We start from the raw sequence: 25,206 nt of genomic DNA, 5'->3' as shown, positions 1-25,206 counted from the left end.
TGTAAGCAACAAGTCTTGTATAATACTAATAATGCATTACATACGAACATACTATATCTAGGGAAAGCTTTTCTATGTGTATTACTAACAGGTAATCCGAGTGACTAAAGATGGCCACCAAAAATGCGGGATTTCTATTGCGCATGCGTCTACTACATCTACGTAGTATGACACTCTCTATGCTTTTGGTGGGAAACTTTGCAGCTGCGCAATAGCATTAAATATGGCCGCTTGAAACTCACATGTTAACGCATATGCTGCTGCTTGAACTAAACCTCGTAAACTCTATTAAACACTAATGCAAAAGATTTAAATAAGTAAATGGGGATAGAGTAGAGATAAGTGGTATACAGTGAAATCATTTATTTCCGTGTTCTAATGTGTCTTTTTCTGACTTTATTATTAGTCTATATTTGGGCCTCGGAGGGTGACTGAATTCTCTACTCATCTGATGTTCACGCAGGTGCACAAGAATCTGCCAAAACCCTGTGACAGCACCACTTGAAACCCAGCCAAGGCCACATCGAACTGAGACGCCTGGGAAAAGGAACTGTTGACCTGAATGCATGAAGTAATTTATATTTTGTTGCAAATTTTGTATTAAGCATAACATGAAATGCGGGTGGGAATAAAGCTATGGGTAAGTAAATTAAGGGGCGGTAACGTTAAACAATGGCCCAAAGAGAAAACATTACTTTTAATGGGGTGTGATGAACTCACCTCTTCGTCCTGACCAATCAGACTAGTGGAAAACACAAATATTGAAACTTTTACGGGTGGTACATGAATAAAGAATAGTATAATTGAGGTAAGTTAGCTAGAGAACTTGTCCGACTTGTCAGATCTGTCTTTCTGACTCGTCACTGACCCAACACAGATTCTGTCAGAGACGCTGTCTCAGACCCTGCTGCTACCAGAAACTCTGCTTGAGAAATTGAGATACTAAGCGATAATCTAATCATCTAGAAGGTCATTTCGGAAGAGGGACATTCGAGGAGAGTAGTACCAGAGAGGGTGCAACACTGGCGTTGCACATTAGAAGAGGTCACCTTTCCAGATCTGAATCTGCCTGATCTTCTGTCTGCATTCTGGGAGATTCTATCTGGCCCCATCTTTAAGGAGTTAGGTTCATCTATGACCATAGGTAAATATAATTCTGCGAAATATGTCTTTTGTGCCGATGCTCTCTCTCTTTCCCTCGCATTTTCAAGTACCGTCTTCATTGATCATTTAATGACTTTGCTATATCTGACTTACTCTGCCTTTTTGAGTGAAGGTGGTCACTGTAATTGATTCTTGACTCACAAATTATTGATTTAGATAAAGGTTTTCAAAACTTCTTGAGTCTGTGGTTATTCAAAAGTAAAAGTTAATGTCATTCTACCTTAAACTAACTCAGCAACCTGATTCATTGAGGAGAGGAAATTTCTGTTAAGATAATCGAGTAGGTAAAATTTGTCGAAGGTGAATATCAAGTTTCAGGTAAAAACACAAAAATTTATGCCAGCAGGTTTTACTAGCTTATTGAGTGAATGTTTTGGGTCCAGGTGAGTATTAGGTATGTGTGTGTAACAAAAGCTAGTAACCGCGCTCCATCAATTTTTACTTGGTAGCAGAGGCATGGTTAGGTTCTAGCTAGTTAGGTAGCAAATATTGTGGATTGAATTATTGATATATGCTTTAACAGTTTTTGTTGTTGTTTTCGTTGTTATTCATGTTGTCTGAAATTCCCGGGAATATTGAATAGCGGTTGGTAAATGGAAGCCATACTGCATTGAGGTTATTTGTCAGGATTCGGAAAGGTGCGGAAAGTTTGGTAAGACTAGAAGCACTGATTTAGGGATTATTTTCTGTATGAAAGTGAGAATAATTGGTAGCAAAGGAGTTTGTTGGTGAAACTTTGGTCTGATATCACCTAGAAAGGGTAATACTGAAGGAGTAGCAGGTTCTCTGATGCTTGAGTGAAGAATAAGCAGAAAGGGTTTACTCTTAGTGTGTGAAGAGTAAGCGGAAAAGTGTTACTCCCAGTGAAAGAAATTGACTATTCTTTGAAATCTAGAGAATCTGACAAAGTAGCGAATGTTTTATGTTGTTAATTAAAGCAAAATACTTATAAAATAGTAAGATAATAAGTTTTCGCATTACCTTGTAAAGGAGGGGTCAGTTGTGGATGCTGCACTAACGTTACAAAGAGTCGCGCTGGGATTGGTAGGACAGCGGGCGTGTGACTAACGCGAACAATTGTAAAGGAGGGGTCAGTGGTAAGGAGTTATACTGACGTCACTTAAAAGTCACGGTAGTATTGGCTAAACGTACAGAGTAAAATGGATTCTGATTGCTTGCAAATATAAAGGATGCACTAATATTGGAGAAGAGTTTGAATAGTTGTAAACATAGAAATCCCAAGAACAATAAGAGATAGCGGATTGTGTATGTACGATCCAACATTAATAGAGCGTCGCCCAGACAGAAATTATTTAGGGTTTGCCTACGAGCAGTACCTAAAAGGCAGATCGCGCAAAATGCATGGTGAGAAGAGAAACATGACATTTTTGCGGAAAATAAAGAATTATTTTAAAAAGGATAAATCCATTAAAACCAGAGAAGGAATTCTCATTCCTCCTCCAAAAACTCCTGCATCCTGCATGATGGTAGAGAGAGGTTATCAAACTTTTGTATGGTTAGAAAATTGCATCGAATACACAAAAGATGATGGGATTTTGGCTATACCAAAAAATGGAAAATTAATGGAAGAATTTTACATAATTTACACACAAGAATGAATGAGTTAGAACCCAGACCTAGATTAACTCAGTATGAGGCCCTAGAAGAATGGGAGACAGAGGCATTTGAACAAGATAGACCAAGGTGTCACACACATTTGAGCAGTTTTTACCCAACATTTCCACGCGAAACCCGAGATAAGCAGATGAAACAGTGGAGGCAAGCCATGTTAACTGAAGGATTATATCCTGTATTGATGGCTGACGAACAGACAACACCCATCATTGAGCCTAGAAAAGAGAAGATAATATTTGACGACCAAGCTAGTGATTGCGAGTCTGTAATTTCATTAATGGACTGGCCGATAAGAGGGCAAATAAATGACACACCCAGAAGAGTCACACCAGGTTGTTCAAAAGAAGTACGAATTGAGGCATCCACCGGAACAAAGAGTGCCACCATAATAACCCCAGAAGAATTAGAAAGATGGACACGAGACATAGAGAAACCAGATCCACCACCAAAAATACTAGATATTTTTAAACTAAGAGTTGAATTAGAAGAAATGATAGCCGGGAATGTTGGACTGGATAGGTTAAATACCTATAGTGAGGAAGAATTACTGTTTATTTGCAGAAGCATAACACGAAACACGAGAGCCTTTCATGAAAAATTAATGAATCTGGCCTCTGAAATGAGAATAGAGGTAGGGCGATCCAAAGTCCTGCAAAAACATTATAGAGCAGAATTTTCTGATAAAGATTGGGAAAACATGAACATGTCAGGAAGAAAACTACATGTAAAGGAATTGATGGCAATATTACAGAAATGTGAAGATTTAGACAGATGGAAAGTAAGGTGGACAAAGAAAAAGGAAGAAGCACAGACCAGTCGAGTGACATCAGAGTATTTAATTAAGAAAACTGAAAAGACAGAAAGGTTATACCCGATGAGAGAAGTTCCAGGAGAAGGGTATGTACATGTCCCATGGACAAGACAGGATATTTTGTCATTTACAAATGATTTCCTAAAACTGAGAGAGAAGCCTGTAGAATGGTACAGACAAGTCGGGAGGTTTGTGAAAGTTTCAAAAGTTTTGCTGAATGATCTGGATGGTCTTTTTGATGTAGTGGTGCCTGCTGATTTATGGACTGAATGTAAACCCACAGTCGATTGGCCAAATTATGAGTACCCGACAAATGAGAAAACAGGAGCCCCGTCAGAAGAGGTTATCAAAAGATATAACCAAGTAATGACTTTTTGAAAGGGAAAATTCCCCCAAAAGAGACTGATTGGATAAAGATAGACAGAACAACTCAGGAAAAGGATGAGTCTGTCCATGCGTACTATGAGCGCCTCCTACAGGTGTTCAAACAGTATAGTGGGTTTGAAACTATTGGGGACAAAGATATGACTCATTTTGTGTATCAATTTGTGTCAGGATTAAGAAAAGAAATTTCTGAAATGATTAAACGGCATAATTTGTGTTGGCAAGCATAGCGCATAGATGAGATTTTAAAATATGCAAAGTACTGTGGAGATGAAATTGACTATAGACGAAAAATTCTAGAGGAGAAAGTGATGTGGGCTCAAGTAAAACTGGTAGAACAACAGAAACTCCAGTTAACTAACGTGGCCGGAAACCCCGGAAAGGGGCAAGGAAATGTTGAAAATAATGGGGGTAAACCAAAAGGGCGATTAAGCAGAGAAGAGGCAAAGAAAAAGTTCCCTTGTCATGGGTGCGTAAAATTGGGGAATTGCAAAAACAAGTGTAAAATTATACAAAATAATAATAGCCCAAATCAAAATTTAAATCCACAGACACAGAATGAGGTGATAATGAGTCAACCACAACAGGTTGTAAACCTGCAGAGTCAATTGCCACCTGCCCCTTTGCCAAACTTTTTGAGTCATGCCAAGTACAGTGCGGACACCAGATTTCGGGAAGGAAGTGGTAAGAAAAATTACCTAACATCACAGTTTCTTTTGCAGGATCCATATTTCGAAGATCAAGGTCAATGACGGTGCCTGAGGGGGGGGGGGATGAGGAGTGCATACTTGGCGCATCCTTACCGGTAGATCAGTCAGATCCATATATTGATGGAAAGGTAGAAGGAAATGACATTATCTTTTTGTTGGACACTGGTGCTACCCGTTCTACTGTCAGAACATCAGACATTCAAAACTTACCCCTCTCGGGAGAAGCGATCCAAATAGTGGGCATTTCTAATAAACAAATTAGGACCTCTATTACAAAATCAATGGAGATGTGCTTCAGTAACTTTAAAGAGATGCACAAGTTTGTCGTATGTGACTCCAGTCCTGTGAATTTATTGGGGAGAGACTTGTTATGCAAAATGAATTGCACCATCTTTTGCGCACCGGACGGTGTTGCCATTCAAACCCCAGATGGAGACGAGATATATAAAATCATTCTAGCTAAACAAGGAGCATAAGTAAATGATTTGTTTTCAATGATAACCCAAGATGACTTACCAGAAGAGGTAAAATTGACAGTAAATCCGGAGGTGTTGGATTTTACTTGAAAAGAAGTAGGGTTGATGACAGATGTAGATCCTGTCAAAGTGACAGTGAAGGAAGGGGCAGTCTACCCAAACACTCAACAGTACAAGATGAGTCCTGAAGTTAAGGCTGGTGTTGCAGCAGAAATAAATTGAATGGTTGAACAAGGCATTTTAAAAGAAATCATGAGTAGTCCCTGTAATTCACCTATAATTGGCATTAAGAAACCAAACGGAAAATACAGGGTAGTTCAAGATTTAAGAAAGATTAACAAGATTGTTGAGCCCTGTAGCCCGGTAGTGTCCAACCCTGCAGTGATTTTGTACCAAATACCATGGAATGCGAGGTAGGTCACCGGGATTGATTTATGCCATGCCTTTTTCTCCATCCCATTGCATCCAGATAGTCAGTTGTTATTTTCTTTCAAATTTGAGGATCGTGTTTATGTTTGGAATTGCATTCCTCAAGGGTACACAGAAAGTCCTTCAATCTTTAATCAAATTTTGAAAAAATGTCTTGAGACCTTAGTGATGCCTGAGGTGTCTGTTCTAGTTCAGTATAGCGATGATCTTTTCGTTCCATAGCCTTGCTAAACCATTTAGCCAAGGGTGGACATAAAGTGTCCCCTGAGAAACTACAGTTTTGCGGTAAAGAAGTAAAATATCTGGGGCACCAGATAGAATGAGGAGAAAGGAGAGTGACCACAGAAAGAATAAAAATAATAAAACAAATGAAGTTACCACAAACACAAAGAAATAAGAATGTTCCTTGGTGTAGTCGGGCATTGTAGGCAGTAGATTTTGGGAATTTCCCTACTGGCGAAACCCTTGATAAAAATGACAAAGAAACAAACAAAAGACCAGATAGAATGGGATGATCAGAGCATGACATCCTTTTTGAAATTACGAAATTGCTTGTGCGATGCACCTGCCCTAGGTTTGCCACATTACTCGAAAGATTTCACATTATTTTGTTGCGAGAGAGATAACTGTGCCCTCTCAGTCCTAACTCGGATACATGGCCTGATGCGACGCCCAGTGGCATATTTTTCTGCTCTTTTTAGATCCTGCAGCATCCGCTTTGCCCGGATGCCTAAAAGCTGTGGCAGCCACATGCGTGAGTCTGGAACAAAGCGAGTCAATTGTGATGGGACACCCTGTAAAGGTGTATGTTCCACATGCAGTTGTTATTCTTTTAACAAGAACTCAAACTCAGTATCTTACCCCAAGTAGATTAACAAAGTATGAGAGGATCATATTAGGAGCAGAAAATGTGACCATAGTCCGATGTACTGTACTTAACCCAGCTACTTTGTTACCAAATCCACATAATGAAGACGTGAAAGATGAACCCAAACATGAAGTAACAGAACTCAGCACAAAACCACGTCCAGACATACAGGATGAGCCATTAAAAGATGCTGAGCATGACATTTTTGTAGATGGCACATGCATGCGCCATGAGGAGGGAGGATTGAGTTCTGCTTCTGCTGTGTATACGATGGCTGAAATAGTCAAAGCATCCTATTTACCATGAGTCAGGTCTGCACAAGTAGCCAAATTGATTGCTTTAATTAAAGCTTGCAAAAAGGGGAAAAATTGGAGAGTAACCATTTACACTGACAGTCAGCATGGTTACTGGGTTGTGCACAACTTTGGCCAGCTTTGGATGCAGCAAGACTTTCTGACTTCTTCAGGGTCTCCCATTAAAAATGGACAACTTGTTAAAGAATTGCTTGAAGCAATACAATTACCAAAAGGAGTGGCAGTGGTCAAATGTGCTGCACACCAGTCAGGAAATGACCGTGTAAGTGCAGGAAATCATTATGCTGACCAGGTTGCCCAACACTGCGCAAAATTTAGAATGGCAGTAAACAGAAAGATTGAAAATTGTGGAAACAGCTGCCAACTTATGCTATTGTCAGGTTTAGAAACATGGATAGAAGTAAGAGAACTGCAAGATGAAGCAGAAGCAAAAGAGAAAAAAGAATGGGTGAAAATTGGTTGTACAAAAAGGGCAGAAGATGGTATATGCGTTTAATTAAATGGCAGACCTGTATTGCCAGACTGTATGCTGGAGACACCCACATAGGCAGAGATGCAATGATCAGACTTTTCAGACGAGATTGGTTTAATCCAAGGTTTAGAAATGTGGCTGAAAGACTATGCCAAAGATTTTTAACATGCCAACAATTGAATCCAGTCAAGAAAACATTAGTTTATATGGGGAAAATTGGAAAGGCTGAAGGTCCCTTTATAAGACTTCAAATTGACTTCATTCAGTTACCTGCTTGTCGAGGATTGAAATATGTATTTGTCATCGTTTGTTTATTTTCAAAGTGGGTGGAAGCATACCCCACCAGAAGAAATGACAGCTTGACAGTGGCCAAACTCTTACTGAGAGAACTTATACCACGCTTCGGTTTTCCAGTAACTATTGAATCAGACCGAGGGTCTCATTTTAGCACCAGTCTGGATGATTGGATACCAATAGTAGATATACCAGAAGTAATTGTAAGAACAAGAAGCCAAACTAGACAAGCTAGTCAGGAAAAGAGTGAGGACCAGATAGGCGCAGAAGAACGCACTCAGGAGATAGAAAGCACGATTGTTAGGGAACCTGAGCAGGACCAGAGAAGGAAAGTGCCATTTACTCTGACAGAAGAAATCGAATTCACAGATCCGGAGACTGGGGAGGGACAGGTAGGAATTAGAGAACATGTTCAGGCAGAAGACCATCAAGAGACAAAAAGGCCTGAGCAGGACCAGATAGGAGAAATCAAAGAAGTTCAGGTGAAAGAAGAAGAAACACCAATAAAAATTAAACCTGAACAGGGTCAGACTAGGGAAGGGGAACGCATCCAGGCAGGTGACAGTAAAATAATAAGCCCTGGACAAGGACAGAGAGAGAGAGATTCTGAAGACGAAAATAACCAAATTGTGCCTCAAACCAATGAGAACAAAAGAGCACTTGAAGAAAGTGAAAGTGCAGTGCAAGCTAAAAGAATCAGAAAAGGTGATAATAAGTCAGGTGTTATCAAGAGATTTAATTATCACCTTAAAAAAATAACAGAAGAGCCAGAGCAGGTAGGTGAAATATCCAGTCGATCTGGATCATCAGCTGAAAACCCAAAACGAAAAAGCCCCAGAGCAAAAATTATAAATAATAAATTCAAAGGTCCTGAGTGGACATACGTAATTCTTGAAGATTTCGAGAATTTGGAGATAATTGAAGAGCAAATTGACGAAGAAGTGAGACCACCCTGAAACGAATTTCCCCATCTTAAACTCAGTCCTAAAGTTGAATTGCTCAAGTAGAGAAGAGAAATCTTCATATCCCATTTGAAAATGGCTGACAATAGAGCTGCTGGAAAACCGAAATGTTTAAAGAAATGTTGCAGAATGTGTATATGTAGCATTTTTGTAGTACTCTTAATATGGTTAGCATTAACAGTGGCCATACCTTATTTAATGGTCACAAATGTACAGAATAACACTAAAACACATAAAAAGGTAGCTACTATCAAAGGAGATAGAGTAGAATTAGAAGTACCAGATGAGTTAGATTTACATCACACTGTGAGTAAAAATGATACTGATTTGAATGTGTTTACCAACCTGTTAGAACGATATGTAGAAACTATTGAGGTTAGTGACTGTTATGTCTGCATGAAATTACCTGCATCTGTAGAAGAAGGAGTGACCTATCATTATTTACCATTAACGTATGGTAGCTCCTATAGTGTTTTAGCAAGCTTATTTTAAAGAACAGGAAAATTGCAATTTTATTATTCTAATGTAGATGTGATTTTTTCTGAGGTTCCTATGTGAAAAAGCATTAACCCTGTTCTTAGTACAAGAGATTCAGAATTTATGGGTGAATATTTCCTAACAATGAAAACAATAGATAGAGCTGAAGCACATAAGCACAATTTAACATGTAAATTGCATGAAGAAGAGAAAATATTTTTGAAACTAGTTGAACAAAGGAGACAGGATTACCAAAGAAGAGAGAGCTTTTGAACCTAAACATCAGATACCTAAATGGGCTTAGGAGGAAGAGCATTTTGCAAGTGGCAAGACTCATGCTGCTATGTCTCTAGATTTTGAAAAGAAATGGAAAATCTGTCTCCATAGGTTAAAAACAGAATATAACAATGTATTTATTGGTTCCAGTGAATATGAGCATAATATCCTAGTAATTGGGGGATGGGGACTAAAAGGAGGGACTGATCCAGTATTTCCTTGAATCTATTATGTGTGTGGCAATAAAGCCTACTTTAGGCTGCCAGACCATTGGTATGGGAGTTGCTATTTTGGAATAGTATTCCCTAAGGTTTATCATGTGAAAGGAATCACTGGAAGCAATGATGACACAAATAGACTAACACGTGTAAAAAGAGCTAGTTTTTCAGAAATCGGAGGTGTCATTTTTGGTGCATTGATACCTTCAGTGGGAGTTCTTGTGAATTCACGAAAAATTTGCCAGTTGTCTACAGTAGTTGATCGGTTGTCTACTGACACTGCTGGAGGATTTCTAATGATTAACACTGAATTAGTTGCGGTCAGATCTATGGTTATGTAAAATCGACTTGCCCTTGACATATTATTGGCAAAAGTGTGGAGTCTGTAAATTATTGAAAACGCAACATTGTTGCACGTATATTCCTGATAAAAGTGTTGAGATTGGAAAACATATTAAACATTTTTACAAAATTAGAGGAAGATTTAAAACCACTGGAAGTTGAAAGTGTAAGGAAGAAATTGACAAATAGCCTTTCTAACATAGGTAGTTGGCTTTCTAATTTAGGTAAAGGTATTCTAGGTCAAATAATACTGCCCATAATGGGAATAACCCTACTAGTATTAGCAATAATGTTTTGGCACAAATGCTGAAAAGGGAGAAAGAAATAAGGAGTGAATGTAAGGGGAAAGAAAAGAAAACGTGAAGAAATACAACTAGAATAATTGAAAGGAGACTTTATAAAAGAATGAGAGGATTACGAAGCAAAAAGGAAAAAGAAAGATATTAAAAGGTTGAAAAAGAAATAGAGATCTGCTAAAGTTGGCCTCTGTTTTCAGAAAAAATTAATCACGGCAATAAATGCCATCAGAGAGAGGCATGGTGGAGCAAGGTTTTGTGAAAAGAAACTTGCTTGAATAAAATGCTTTAAAATAACATGTAATAATGTAACCAAAAAGTCTTGTAAATATTAATAATGCATTACATACGAACATACTGTATCTAGGGGGAAGCTTTTCTATTTGTATTACTAACAAGTAATCTGAGTGACCAAAGATGCCCGCCAAAAACACAAGATTTCTATTGCGCATGCGTCTACTACATCTACGTAGTATGACACTCTCTATGCTTTTGGTGGGAAACTTTGCAGCTGCGCAATAGCATTAAATATGGCCGCTTGAAACTCGCATGTTAATGCATATGCTGCTGCTTGAACTAAACCTCGTAAACTCTATTAAACACTAATGCAAAAGATTTAAATAAGTAAATGGGGATAGGGTAGAGATAAGTGATATACAGTGAAATCATTTATTTCCGTGTTCTAATGTGTCTTTTTCTGACTTAATTATTAGTCTATATTTGGGCCTCGGAGGGTGACTGAATTCCCTACTCATCTGATGTTCACGCAGGCGCACAAGAATCTGCCAAACCCCTGTGACAGCACCACTTGAAACCCAGCCAAGGCCACATCAAACTGAGACGCCTGGGAAAAGGAACTGTTGACCTGAATGTATGAAGGAATGTATATTTTGTTGCAAATTTTGTATTATGCATGACATGAAATGCGGGTGGGAATAAAGCTATAGGAAAGTAAATTAAGGGGCGGGAATATGAAACAATGGCCCAATGAGAAAACATTACTTTTAATGTGGTGTGATGAACTCACCTCCTCGTCCTGACCAATCCGAATAGGGTAAAACACAAATATTGAAACTTTTGGGGGTGGTATATGAATAAAGAATAGTATAATTGAGGTAAGTTAGCTAGAGAACTTGCCCGACTTGTCAGATCTGTCTTTCCGACTCGTCACTGACCCAACACGTATGCTGCTCCAGATTCTGTCCGAGACGCTGTCTCAGACCCTGCTGCTACCAGAAACTCTGCTTGAAAATTGAGATTCTGATCGATAATCTAATCATCTAGAAGGGGATTTCAGAGGAGGGATGTTAGAGGATAGTATTACCAGAGAGGGGTGCGACGCTAGAGTTGCACATTAGAAGAGGTCACCTTTCCAGATCTGAATCTGCCTAATCTTCTGTCTGCATTCCTGTCCTGGGAGATTCTATCTGGCCCCATCTTTAAGGAGTTGGGTTCATCTATGACCATAGGTAAATATAATTCTGCAAAATCTGTCTTTTATGCCTGTGATCTTTCTCTTTCCCTCGCATTTTCAGGTACCATATTCATTGATCATTTAATGACTTTGCTATATCTGACTTAATCTGCATTTTTGAGTGAAGGTGGTCACTGTAATTGATTCTTGACTCACAAATGATTGATTTAGATAAAGGTTTGCAAAACTTCTTGAGTTTGTGGTTATTCGAAAGTAAAAAGCTAATGTCATTCTACCTTAAACTAACTCAGCAACCTGATTAATATTTCTGTTAAGATAATCGAGTTGGTAAGATTTGGTAAAGGTGAATATCAAATTTCAGGAAAAAACACAGAAATTAATGCCCGCAGGTTTTACTAGCTTATTGAGTGAATGTTTTGGGGCCAGGTGAGTATTAGGTATGAGTGTGTAACCAAAGCTGGTAACCGTGCTCCATCACAGGCCCTGACCCTCCATGTCCCCGGCTGCACAACTGTCCCTGAATTGAGCCCTTTAGAGGCTAAACTTCTTATGGGGAACCTGGGCAAGGAGGGGATATCCCAAATGTATCTCTCTCTGATCAACAACACCACATCCACACTAGAACCCCTCAAGGCCCGTTGGGACTGATGGCTTGGTCCTCTTGAGGAGGAAGCCTGGAGAGACACCCTGATGGCCCTTGGAACACTCACGATCTCTGCTAGGCTCCGCCTTATTCAGATCTACTACCTTCACTGTGCATATCTTACCCCGGTGCGGCTCCACAGGGCAGGCTTCCTCCCGATCCCACACGGTCCGCTCTGTAAAGCAGAAACAGCCGTCTACTATCACATGGTCTGGTCCTTTGTCATCCTTGTCAAATACTGGGCATCCATTGTGGCTGAGTTGAGTGAAGTGCTGGGGTGGGATGTTCCCCCTCAATCCTTGTGCCCTTCTTCTGGGGGTGATGTAGGGACTGGATGGCACCCAGGCTGATAAATTATTTCTGGGGACAGACACTCTCGTAGCCAAAAGAGATATAACAGCAGCTTGGAAGGACTTGACATCTCCCTCCTTAATCAAATGGCGCAGGGGCGTAGATTGGTGCGCCACCCAAGAAAAAGCCAGAGGTGAGAGAGTGCCCAGTTAAGCATGAACGTGTATGGGGCAAATGGTTGGGACCAGTGGTTTGATTGTCCGTGGTACAGGTGGACTGATACTTCACACAAAAAGAATAGAGAAATCACTGGTCAACTATGTTGCAATACCTGATATGTCAAAATGGTGCTGTGTCTATGTTGTTGTTATTAATAAAAACACCAATAAAGTTGGTTATAAAAAAGCATTGTTTATATGCTATTGTAAATGTATGTGTTAATTTATCTGTGAAGTATTTGTAATATGTTTGTTTGTGTTAAATGTTTTTGAAGAGCCCTCAAGAAGACCCTCTATGGTAGGACGAAATGTGTTGGCTGTGTTTGTGTGTTCACTATATGAAACAGCTAGTAAAAGAAAAAAGTCTACAGATACACAAATCAAGATATTGCCTCATTATTTTTGTTTCTTTCTCCCTGATAGATTGGTTTATGTTTCTATGCTATGGATTGTTGGATATATAATGAAATATGGCTTTAGGAATGTAACCCATGCATTTGATTAATTAATTAATTGAGATGATGCTCCTTCTACTTTTACTAGCAGGCAAGGAAACTTCTGTGTCCCAGTTGGGTTTTCCGGGACACCTCATGTGAGCTGGCCCCGGGGGAAGGGAATTTCAGGGCCATAGAAGCGTCAGGCAGTGGGGCTGCGTGGCCCCCTTTCCTTTTAATAAGCTTGGCGGACCAAAGGGATGCGGTCTTTAGAGGCTCGGGATTTGTACTGCACAGCCCCCTTGCCTTTCAGTGGCATATTGGCGCCAGGAGTGGACTCCCGGGGCCAATAATGGTTCGGGGAGCGGGCTGCAGGATACCCCTCCACTTAAATAATGAAAATGGCCCTGGGGATGGGATCCCCAGGGTCTTTGGAGGCTTGAGATAGGTGGGCACATGGCCCAGCCCTATTCATGCAAATTTCAGCCCAGTGGGTGGTCTCCCTGGGGCCTATAATGGCTTGGGGAGAGGGGTACAGCCCCTCCCCTTAAAGAAACAATGTGGCCCTATGGGTGGGCTCCACAGGGCCTATAGGTGAAGAATGTTGCCCCAGGCACTATTTTATGTTTGTTTTGGCAGAACTCTTGCGGAATCGCGGCAAATATTACAGATTTGTTTTTTACTTTGGCCCCAGAGGGGGTTCCTCCAGGTCCTCCCATGGGGCATAGGGGGTACACGATTCCTACGCTGCCACCTTATATTAGTTTTTTTTTTAACATCAAGACAGGAGACTAAGTCCCGGAGTCCTGTAATGGTTGCTAGCAACATTTTTGTTCATGTTGCCAACAGCAAATTTGAGTGCTCACTCCTGCAGGAGTCCAACTCATGTGGGAGTGAATTGGCCCAGGGGAAATAAAGCTCCCTGGACCAATCATAATGTTCTATTTTTAAACTGGCGCTCCCGCAAGAGTTTCTCAACACTCTTGAGGACCCAACCCGCTGGATTGTAAAAAAAAAGAAAACAAAATGGCAGCCATCATTTTTGAATAAATACATGGGGACGATGCCATCAGTCCATTTATCTCACAGCGGACAATCTGCACTATCAAGGGAATACCAAGAGCAAAACAACAAATGAAGCCTTCTACTAAGCTGGTCCAGAGACTTGTGATTGGTTGACCACAACATGAAGAAAAATGTGGCCACTATTATGAACTTAGAGACTCAGTCTCCGTGTCTTGAAAATTAAACTAAACAACATATAAGGGGTCAGGACAGGGGTACCCTACCCCTTGTACCTTGTAGGGGCAGGGTTCAGGAGAGACCCCATAGGTTAAAAGTGAAAGAAAGGTGATCAGTGCAGCCTCCCTGTGAAAATGTCTGGTATTGCTGCAAAGGTACCACAAGATTACTGTGGGAAGAAAACAAGACAAAAAAGTTGGGAGGGTATCAAGTGCTATTGCTTGACCATGGGGCGGGTAGCCAACAATGGAGGGCTGGTTGCCTGTGTGGAGTTGGCTGTAGGACATAATCACAGGCCAGGCCCTGTACCCAAATGCAAGCTTTGCCTGGCTGAAGGTCATGCATGGTTGTGGCTGGTAAACCTGTGGAGAGTTGGGCATCTACCGGCGGAGTTCAAGCTCACCCCTGAGGACGACCCCTTGACTCCTGTTAAAATGGTGCACAATTTGGGGATCATGGTGGATGATAACCTCCAAATGGAATCGCAGGCCAATAAAACACTAGTGTCTGTTTCTCCCTGATACGCATGTTACGGAAGGTTCTTCCGCTACTACCAAAAGACACTCGATCGCTTGTAGCAAGGAGTATAATTTTGAGCAGACTGGACTACTGCAACTCCCTGTATTTGGGAGCACCGCAATATATTCTGCAGGGTTTGCAGAGAGTCCAGTCTATGGCAGCTAAGCTGGTACTAAATAGACAGCGTAGGTCTTCCTCAACATTGGCCTTGAGAGACCTGCACTGGCTGCCTATTAATGAGAGAATTTGTTTTAAATCTCTCTGTATTGTGTACAGATTAGTACATGACCTGGGTCCAATCCCTTTGCAGGAGATGTTCATCTGGTATAACCCCAGGAGGCAGCTTCGCTCCTCGAGCGCAAATCTGATTACAACCACCAGATTTAAGAGATCCAGGATGGGGGGTAGAGTTTTGGTGCCGCTTATGGAACGAGCTGCCTCAGAACCTTAGACAGGCTAGCTCTCTGACTTGCTTCAGGAAGAGTCTGAAAACTTGGCTATTTCCAGGGGGTGAATGATAGATCCCTCCACTGACAATGGTTCTGTTGCTATAATGGATACCTTTCAGTCAAAGCACCAGGATACCCGTAAGGTGGCAGTTTTGCGCTATATACTTTTTTAATTCAATTTAATGCTGCACACATCCGAAGGCTGTGTGCTGTGCAGGGTTGTAATAGTTAAGTATGGTAATAACATCTTACTTCATGTTCAAAGACTCTAGAAATTCAGTGACTAAAGCAAAGGTTAAACTGATGTTATAGTTAGACATGATAATACCCTAATTTACATTTTAAAAAATACTTAGAAATTTACTGAAAAAAAACAAAGGTTAAAGGGCCCAATTTAAACTCACAATAACACTGAAGTTCACCAGTTAAAGGTAACAGAAATAACTATAATTTGCACAATTGCCATCATTGATGACATTCCAATGATTATGACTGTTTTCTAAACAATTCTGACACTTAGTTCTATTTAGTGAGCTACCTCTAGAGAAGCTTTTCTATAGCTTGTATACTGCTATAACGTGCATGTTTTTACAACATGCTTGAACTCCTAATACGGCTTTAGGGTATGGGCTCTCCATGGAGAGTTCTACACAGGACAAAGGCTGTGTATAGCAGGGGCTTCACCACCTAACAGGGTTTGAGAGTCTGTAGGTAATGGGCTGTCCATGTAATGTTGTGCACAAGGTAATGAGTATGTGTAGTACGAATATGCTGACCTAATGTGGCGTGGGTGTCTGCAGGGAGTGCCCAATCTATTAAGAGTTGTGCACAATGTTGAGGCTGCGCATAGTAGGTGTTTGACCACCTAATGGGACATCTGCGTTTCAACTTAATGAGCTCTCTGTGAAAGCAGTGCACTGGGCTAAAGGTTTGCATAGTCGGAACTTGACCTGATAATAGGACTTGGATGTCTGGGGGAGTAGGCTCTCCAAAAAGAGTTTTGCACAGGGTGAAGGTGGTGTGTAGTGTAGGCTTGGTCACTTAATGGGGCTTGGATATCATGAGGTTGTGGACTTTACATGAAAATGTGTTGCTCAGGATGTGGGTAGGAGGGGCATGGCTAGCTAAGGGGCCTTGTGTGTCTAAAGGCAGTGGGATACTGTCTAATTATTTTTTCAAGCATGTCTGTTTACAAGATTTTGTGCCATGTATTAATTATTTACATATATCAAAGACTGTACTGGATTGCAGAGTAAATTGTTCAGCAGTATAGAGGATGATGTAATCAATGAAGTCATCAATAATGTCATTGAGTTGTGATCAGTGATGTAATCAATTATATTATTGATGATGCCATGAGTGATGTGATATGTGAAGTCATAAGCAGTGCATAGCGGTGGCACATGTTATAGTTAGCTATGTAAACTATAAACAATGAAAGTCAGTGTTTTGCTTGTTATAATCTTTATATTTTACTGATATTTTCACCCAACTATAACATCAGTCTAACCTTTGTTTATTTCAGTGCATCTGTACTTTTTTTCCCCATGAGATTAGATAATATTATTAGACCTATATATAATCCCATTTTAACCTTTCCTTCTTGAATTTCTGAGGTTTTGTAACATAAAGTAAAATCTTATAACCCTACCTAACTATGACTTCACTTTACTCTTTGTTTTCTCGAGTGAATTTTTAGTTGTCAATGCAAATTATGATCTTACTACCATACCTAACCCTAACATCACTGGCCTGTGTTGGACAGGCCCTGTGCCAAGCCCCACCAGGGCGGCTAACCCACCTTGCACGGCAAGCCAATGGTACCACTCATCCCAAAATAAAGGGATTTTATTATAAATAAAGTAGGCCTACTGACTTTCTCAAGGGTTTACATCAACATATGAAAGGCAGGATGATTAGCTTTATCAAGAGTTGACCACATCAACATTCAAGGCAAGCCTAATGGCTTTGACAAAGGGAGACAACATAAATATACAAGGCAAGCCTATTAAATTTGTCAAAGGGTCACCACATCAGTATATGTAGGCAAACCTATTTGCATTGTCAGAGGATATCTACATCAATGTCTAAGTTAAGTCTAATGGTTATGACACGGTGTCACTACATCATTATATGAAGACAAGCCAATAGGCTTTGTCAAGGAGTGCCCACATCATTACATAACACAGGTCTATTAGCTTTGCCAAAGAATCACCACATTAACATTTGAAAAGCAAACTTACTAGCTCTGTCAACCATATAAAACAAGTGCCAGTCTTTCTTTAACACACCTCATGTCAAATAATGCAATCATAACACCATCCACAAAGGGGGGCAGGGTCTATAATCCTCAGATGAACAGCAAAAGCTCATGCTCTAGAAATACTATAAACGTTTCCTGGGGTCAGATTGTTTACACCCCAGGAAACATAGGATTACCTTAAAAAATGATTTCTGTAGGACTGCTGCATTGCCTCAGCCCCAACATTTGTAACACACTTTTGTTGACCCTGCCAAAACTGGGGCAACCCAAAGGAAGAACAAATATGTAAATTAGCCCATTTAAGGCTTTATGGGGCAACCCTTGCCAGAAGCAGTACAAAATAAATGAGCAGCTTGGCCACTCATTTATTAATTATTTTGAATGGCCATTGGCTGCATTTTTTGTTTTTGTTTGGGTGTCCTAGTCCCACCTGGACAACCACATCTGTTAATATTTTTAGGAGTGTGAGGGTAGCCCTGTGGCCCCAGTGCCCCACCAGTTACCTAACCAGCACCCATCCAGGTTACATGAGAGCTGGCCGGCCGGCCTTTTTTTTGGTCAGTGCCCTGACCCCTTCTGGGGCACCCACAACATTTCCTTCCTATGGGGGCTGCAGGGGGAGGCCCACGGCCCTGCAGCTTTGATGGCTCGCCTGCAAGCACCCATCAGGGAGTGCATCACATTGAACAGGTTCAAAGATATTGAGTTTCAGGAGGTTGTTAAGTTTTTGTTCAACCATTTTGTTGAGTCTCTTTGACCATGCCACTCCCAATTCAATTGTTTTTTTAGATTGTTCAGTTTATGAGGCGACAAATCAGATGACCTCCAATGACCTTGAATATCCTAGGTGTGTAGCCACCTCCTTTACCTGGTGATGAGTATAGGACGTGCATTTTAATTGCTCTCGCGCAGCTGCTCTGTCATCAGAGATTGGAGTCACTTGTGAATCAACATATTCGTCCTTCTTACTTTGACATAAGAATTGAAAGCGACACTTCTTACGACAAGTGTGTCACGTGTTCTTCAGTGCGGAATAAAGGCCTGAGTGTAGGGAGCAGAATCCTTATCTGAAACAAGTGCGTTTGCCATCATCTTTCAGGGAGCATGTGTCTACAACCTTGCACAGTGACTCCTCAACTTCTGGAGATGTCAGATTCACAGGCAGCAATGATTTGTGATCTTAGTGCTTCTTCATTGTTGTGATTATGGAAATTACAGTGCAGTACTTGGTCTTTTATTCTTTTGTTCTTATCAGAAAAGCATTCACAGTCTTGCCTTCTTTTTGACGCATGGAGTGGAACAGATATCTTGCAAAATCAAGGTTTTGTTTTGAAAGAAAGTTCCCCATCAGCAACTGTTTCAGACAGTCACATGAAAGATTTCCGTAGTTATCAGTTTGATATAAGAGTGTGAGGCCCCACACAGTACACAAGGAAGCATACAAATCTCTTCTTGTTCAAAATGACTATAGCCCTGGTGAGCTCATCACTGTCTCTGATCCATCAGCATCATCTTGGGCTTAAGTTGTTCATGTCACCCAAACTGATTAGAACAGGAACCCTCAATGTTAATTGCTCAGATATTGACTCAATTTTCTGTGTTTTACGAGATTCATCTGTGCACTATTAGCTAGCGGTTTTCACCCTATGTTACTGTCAATGAAAGCTATATGGTTTCACTAAAATGAAATACATGTATAAAATCAATTTGGGCATTTACTATAGCAGCACAGACAACCACTTAACATAATTAAGGAATTATATTTTCCTGCATCTGTATGTTTTACGGAAAATTTTCACTCAACTACTTCCATTTATAAACTATACTATTTGATCTCTGTCAAAAAGATGAAATAATGAACAGGTAATATCAGATTACAAATCTATCAATATGACAATCAGATCTGGCGTTTGTTTGCAAAGCAATTTCAGTTATAGATGTAAGGAATAACCAGACAAAGAGGCTAGCGCATGATCAAGATAAACATTTTTGGGTACCTTTAAGTTTGCAGCTTTTTTGAAAACCTTTTGAAAATTCCCACCTTTTTTTGGAATTAATGTTTTTTCTTTTTGGGTTTCTTTGTTTCACCAGATCCTTGCAACTTTTTCACAACCGACAGAATGTTCGGCTCAGCCCTCTTGGCAACTATAACATCTTCATCGTCTGCCCGAACGGGTCTCGTGTCCGGCGGTAAGGTTGCCGCCCTTCTAGCAAGGCAAAAAACAAAATTTAAACAGGAGAAAGTTCTACTAATATCTGTGATGTATCAAACCTTTTTATTAACATAATGAAGTATGTCTCCAGCAGCTAAACTACCATTCACCATAATACAAACTGAATAGCACAAGCCACCCACTCAAGAGCCAGTGATTAAATTCAGCTGGTGCTTGCCAGGGCTTAGCCCTGGAACTTATTTCATGACACGGTGGAACTAAACTGAGGGACTAGCATCCATAATTTCAATGATTTGGAAACTTGCAATGATTTCCAAACTCCTTTGATAGAGCACGTGATGGTGGCGCGCTGCTAATGGCGTAGCAGGCCTCCCTGCCTATCTCCCAGCTGTTCGGCTAGGCACGGATGCGATGAAGAGGCAAAGGCCGTAAAATTGACATTGACACTGAGCACAATTGGCACCGAACCGGCATGCTGCAAGAGGATTAAATAGTTTGGCAATGAAAGGTAAATAATTCCTATTTAGCAGACTGTGAATGCCTATTAATGCAGCGTTGCTAATCAGATGGCGTGGGACTGCAGGTACATGCTGATGCAGAACGGGGGGGTTTACAGTGGTCGAAGTGGGGGAACAAAGTTGGGGAGCTCTTGGCACAGAATCAGAGTGCGGGAATAACCTGAACATTGGGTCAGTGGGCCATTGGGTCAGTGGGCTGAATCAGGAGTGTGTCCACAAAGAGCAAAGCATCCCAATTTTTGGTATTTGATTGCCATTACACTGACCAGTTACAGCTTCTTACCATATTTAATTCAACTAATGGGTACACAAGTTTATTTAAGGTTTAATGAGTTTTTGACATAAAATACATTCACAAAGTGGAATACATTTCCAATCACAGAATGTCTCAAATATGCTTAAAAGTGGAATTACAAGCTTTTCTTCTCCGAGCCATGCAGTTTCTGTCATCAGCACTTGTCCTCCCTTTTTTCACAAGAGCAGTTCAAATATGAATGGAAAAATTTCCTAGTTTGCAAATGTTTCCACATAATTATGGCTCCGCCATATTTGACACATAATACATCATCTGTTACATAATCTGATGATTTTAACAAAAAAATTGTTTGCAGCTAAAACGGATGAAAAGTTACAAAAAAATGTGAGTTGTGTTGCTGCAAAGTGGAGGGCCCTTGGCAAAGGTTGACTGCTCACCTTTCACGTTGCTGCATTTATATATTACACTAGAACTAATGAGGCAAAATCTTTGCAGCGACTGTTAATATCTGTAAAAAGTTCACAATAATAAAGTATCAGAAAATGTACCACAATACACTGCAGCCTTTTTTGATGAATAATTTAGTCAACACTGTGACAGCATTTTGCCCTACATTGTTGCATAATTCCAGTGCCCCCAGAGCAGACAGCACATGTTAAAAGTGCTTGTGCATGAAGCATGGAGACCATGACATTTGTGAACTTAATTTTTTGGTGTGCATGAAAATCCTGCATTGCCGATCCCTGGTGAGTAGCACTACCATTGCTGAAACAAAGCAAATGGAGGTACCAATGGGTGAGGCGGATTGTCCTCAAAGACCCTGTGACCACAGTTAGAGAGTCACCATCGCTCTAGGGTGTGCTGCTTCGTAGGCCTGCCCACAAGACTGGAGCTGAACTTCACCATAGATTGTGGTGGACAGGACTTCAAGGTTAACCTACACTTGCCACCACTAGGATCCACCTGCTGGTGCTAAGACACCAGGGCTTCTGATGTCTAGTTGGCCTTTTAAGGTCTAGCACGGAAATGTGCTCCCTCAAAAGAGTGGTCTGGTGGACTGGTCATGAAGGCTGAATTTGGTTCCCCAGTTCCAATTTCGAAAAGCTCTGGCCATATTGCCACATCATCTCCCCCACTGAAAGCCATACTGTACCACTGAGAACAACTGGCACTGCCTTCAACTACAACCCAATTGTGCCCTGCTATTAACCCTTGGATGTGACTCAATTAAAATTATGCACCAAACAAGAGTAATATGCTGCTTGAAAAAAAAGTAACAGCATTCTGGAAAAAGCAAAAAACCATAGGGAATGCAAGATTAAGTAAAGCATGTGAAGTGTAAGCATGAACAACATGGTTACCATAATGCTTTTACACTCATTATTCAGAAATCAATGAGTGTTTTTGACTAAAAAAATAAGGACATGACTACCGGGCCTGGAAGGGACCCATTGAAATGTCCATTGCTTATATCCTTAAAAAATGTATCTCTGAACACTGAGCTGCAGTAAACATTTTATCAACTGAAATAAGGAAAACAGCTGATAAGGATCACATTTAACGTTTTTCACTCCGGGCATCAACCAGGTATTTCAGTACCTCCAGGAATGGAGCACTTTCCCACACGGGGAAAACAATGTTGTTCAAAGAAAGACGAGAAAATGAAAGTAGGGCTTCACTGGCAAACTCTGTAAAAGTGGCGCTAATATGTTTGGTTGTGAATAAAACCAATGTGGACATTTTGCGACCACTCTGCCTTGCTTTAGTTATTTTTCATATCATTAACCTTTTTTTCTCTTCTTTTCGAGGCTGCAAGTTAGAATACAAAAAATGCCAGAAAAAGACAACATTTGCAGCAAAAGTGTTTCTTTATTTTTTGCATTAAATTCACTGGGGGACAAATGAAGGAATGGAGAGAAAAGAGAGGGTGAGAGCTGTTTCTTGAAGTCACATTTTTTCAGCAAGTGAGGAGGAGCAAGACAGAGACAGAAAGAGAGGGAATAAGAGGAAGAGGAAGAAACAGAGAAAGGGGCGGAGGGCAGCTGGCAGCGGCAGAGCAGAAGAAGTGGGCACTGTCCTTGTCTTCTCTGGGAAGGAAGGAAGAGACAGAGGGCCATATGTAGGTAGAACGTGTTTTGCGATTCTCTAATTGCAATTTTTAGGGAATCGCAATTAGAGAATTGCAAAACGGAATGTAGGTAGGATTAGCAAATAATTTTGCGAATCCTACATATTCCTTAATTGCGAATTGCAAATTGCAATTCGCAATTAAGGAATACCTCCCCATTCATTCCTATGGGCCTAGAGGCCCATAGGAATGAATGGGAAGACATTCTCAATTTGCGATTCTCAATTAGAGAATCGCAAATTGAGAATGCAATTTCAAGTGTGCCAGGGTGTCAAAAGGACACCCTGTTGCACCCCTGAAATGAGCATGGGTGCACATGTGGCACACATACATGCCCTAAGGACATGTGTGTGCACCACATGCCACTTTGAAAAATGCAAAAATATGCATTTTTGAAAGAAATCGCAAATTACCACCAACCTGTAGTTGGTGGTAATTTGCGATTCCTTAAGGCCAAATTGCACTTTTTTGGTGCTTCTTACATTGCATTTAAGGAATCGCAAAATTTGCGATTCCTTAAATGCAATTGCAAAATAAGGAATCGCAAATTTAGCGATTCCTTATTTTGCACGCAGATTTGCCTTCCTACATACCACTTAGCAAAATTGCGATTGCAAACGCCGAAATTCGGTGAATTTCGGCGATTGCGATCGCAATTTTGCTTTCTACATATGGCCCAGAGTCCTTTTCCTTCTCTGTCCACCCAGTCCCCGAACAACAAAGAGTGTCCGAGCGTTATCTATAGGCATTGCTATTTCTGCCATCCTGGGATGTATTTTTAAGATAAAATAAGTAGGGGAACACATTCTGTTAAATTTTAAAAGTAGGGGCACGCCGTACTCGGCTGATCCCACCCACCTCAACCACTGGGGGGGTTAGCGAGAATCTACTTCACAGAATGACACACAGAACTGCCTGACCTTGTGAAGCTGGGGTGCGGGAGGCCTTGACTGTGTGGCTAGGGGCTGAAACTTGGAGGTCCAACGGTGCATGCTTCTTGGACTGGCCTGGGATGAGATATGAATTTCTTGGTTTGGGTTGTTTGGGCCACAACAACACTTTGATCACTGGCTGAAGAAAGCCAGTGTTGTGACTGCTATTTGGCCCAGGAAAATGCTGCTTCTGAGCTCCGGCATAGTGGGGTGCTCTAAGGGTGCCTCAAGCACCAAGAGGCCTATACCAGGGATAACTTTTAAAAAAGTGGGCACCCCTATATTATATCAGGAGGCCTGTAAGGAGTCTCAGGTGAGAGGGGTGTGGGAGGCTCGGTAACGGCGGTTCTGTGAGTGCAAAGGAGAGTGTGCCAACTAAGCCTGGGTGGTGAACTACGCTCCGCTCATGGAGTTTGCAAAGTTTCTGTAACTTCGCGGTTCGCATAGAGTGCAAAATTGCCGAATACTACACAATCTACAGCGTAGCGTAGTTGTTTTTCTTCCTTGTGCACTCAATATGCGTTCTCGCATGTGCGGTAACGACTTACCGTGATTCTGCGTTCGCTGACTCGATTTTCTATCCGTTCGCGTTCGCCACGAGGTTTGGAATCCGGCCGCATGATCCAGCGAGACTGTGCAAATACGAACACATCATTCGGACGCTCTTTCTTCCTTCCGGCGGCAGTGTTGGTAAGATCGCGTTCCCGAACACGCAGAAACTACAATCTGGCAAAGAATATCTCTCGAGCACGATAAAACCTTCTCAAAAATGTACATTTTGCTCATAAAACTCCTCAGATTGTGATTTGGCTATAGTCTTTTGTGCAAGGAGTCCTTTTTCTTTTACTCTTTTTTTCAAGAGGAAGGAAGTGCCCCTGAGTCTCCAACTTCCTGTTCCTGTCCAGCAGGCTCCTCCCAGTGCTTTACCTATGTGCTGTGGACTTTCATTTGGATTTGGAGCTGGAAGGATCACTTTTTGTGTCTGTCTGCTGCATCATATCATTGGATTGGATTTATTTGAGGACTTTTGGATTTGAGATTTCATTTAAAGTAAAGTAAGTTGGAGAATCGGTGTACATGTTTGTTTGATTGGGGCTTGTTTGTACCTACAGTTTTCTGGAATTTTCATCATTTTAAAAAAATATTGTTGTGGGTGGCCTGTACTTTCAGTAGGGGCCTAGTTGTTTTTCTTTGAAATTTCAGCCAGTAGGCCAAGAGGTACCCATGGGTCCATGTTTCTGTGGTGTCTGTTGAATTTAAACATCATGTAGGGCATGGATGGCATAGGATTACATTGCTAAATGTGGTTGTGGTGTATTTCACTGTTTGGGTGTGTGTATTAAATACCTTTGTTGGATGTGTGTGTGTGGGCTTGATGTGTAACTTTCCAATCCTTTCATAGCCCAGTTGATTTTAGTTTTTGCATTTTTCTATTATAGCTGTGTTGTTTAGCCGGCCTCCTTTGTCTGGTCACATTTAGGCCTGCTTCAGTTCATTGTTTTCCATGGTCTGTTGTGACTGTGATTGACCATGTGGCTTGGGGCCATTTTGCGGTGGTAGCTTAGTAGTGTGCTTC

General features: G+C 41.0%; 1 long non-coding RNA gene across 1 annotated transcript in view; it reads right to left on the bottom strand.

Moving 5' to 3' along the window:
* Positions 1–25,206, bottom strand: part of LOC146790003 (uncharacterized) — a 260,359-nt gene that overhangs the window by 59,388 nt on the left and 175,765 nt on the right. The window contains exon 2 of the long non-coding RNA XR_014969891.1: positions 19,664–19,829. This is a non-coding gene — a long non-coding RNA (uncharacterized LOC146790003). The remainder of the gene's footprint in view (positions 1–19,663; positions 19,830–25,206) is intronic.

The sequence above is a fragment of the Triturus cristatus genome, chromosome 10 (genome assembly GCF_964204655.1).
Source record: "Triturus cristatus chromosome 10, aTriCri1.1, whole genome shotgun sequence".
Lineage (NCBI taxonomy): Eukaryota > Metazoa > Chordata > Amphibia > Caudata > Salamandridae > Triturus > Triturus cristatus.
The sequence above is the reverse complement of the archived record's forward strand: the minus strand, read 5'-3'. Positions and strand labels throughout refer to the sequence as shown.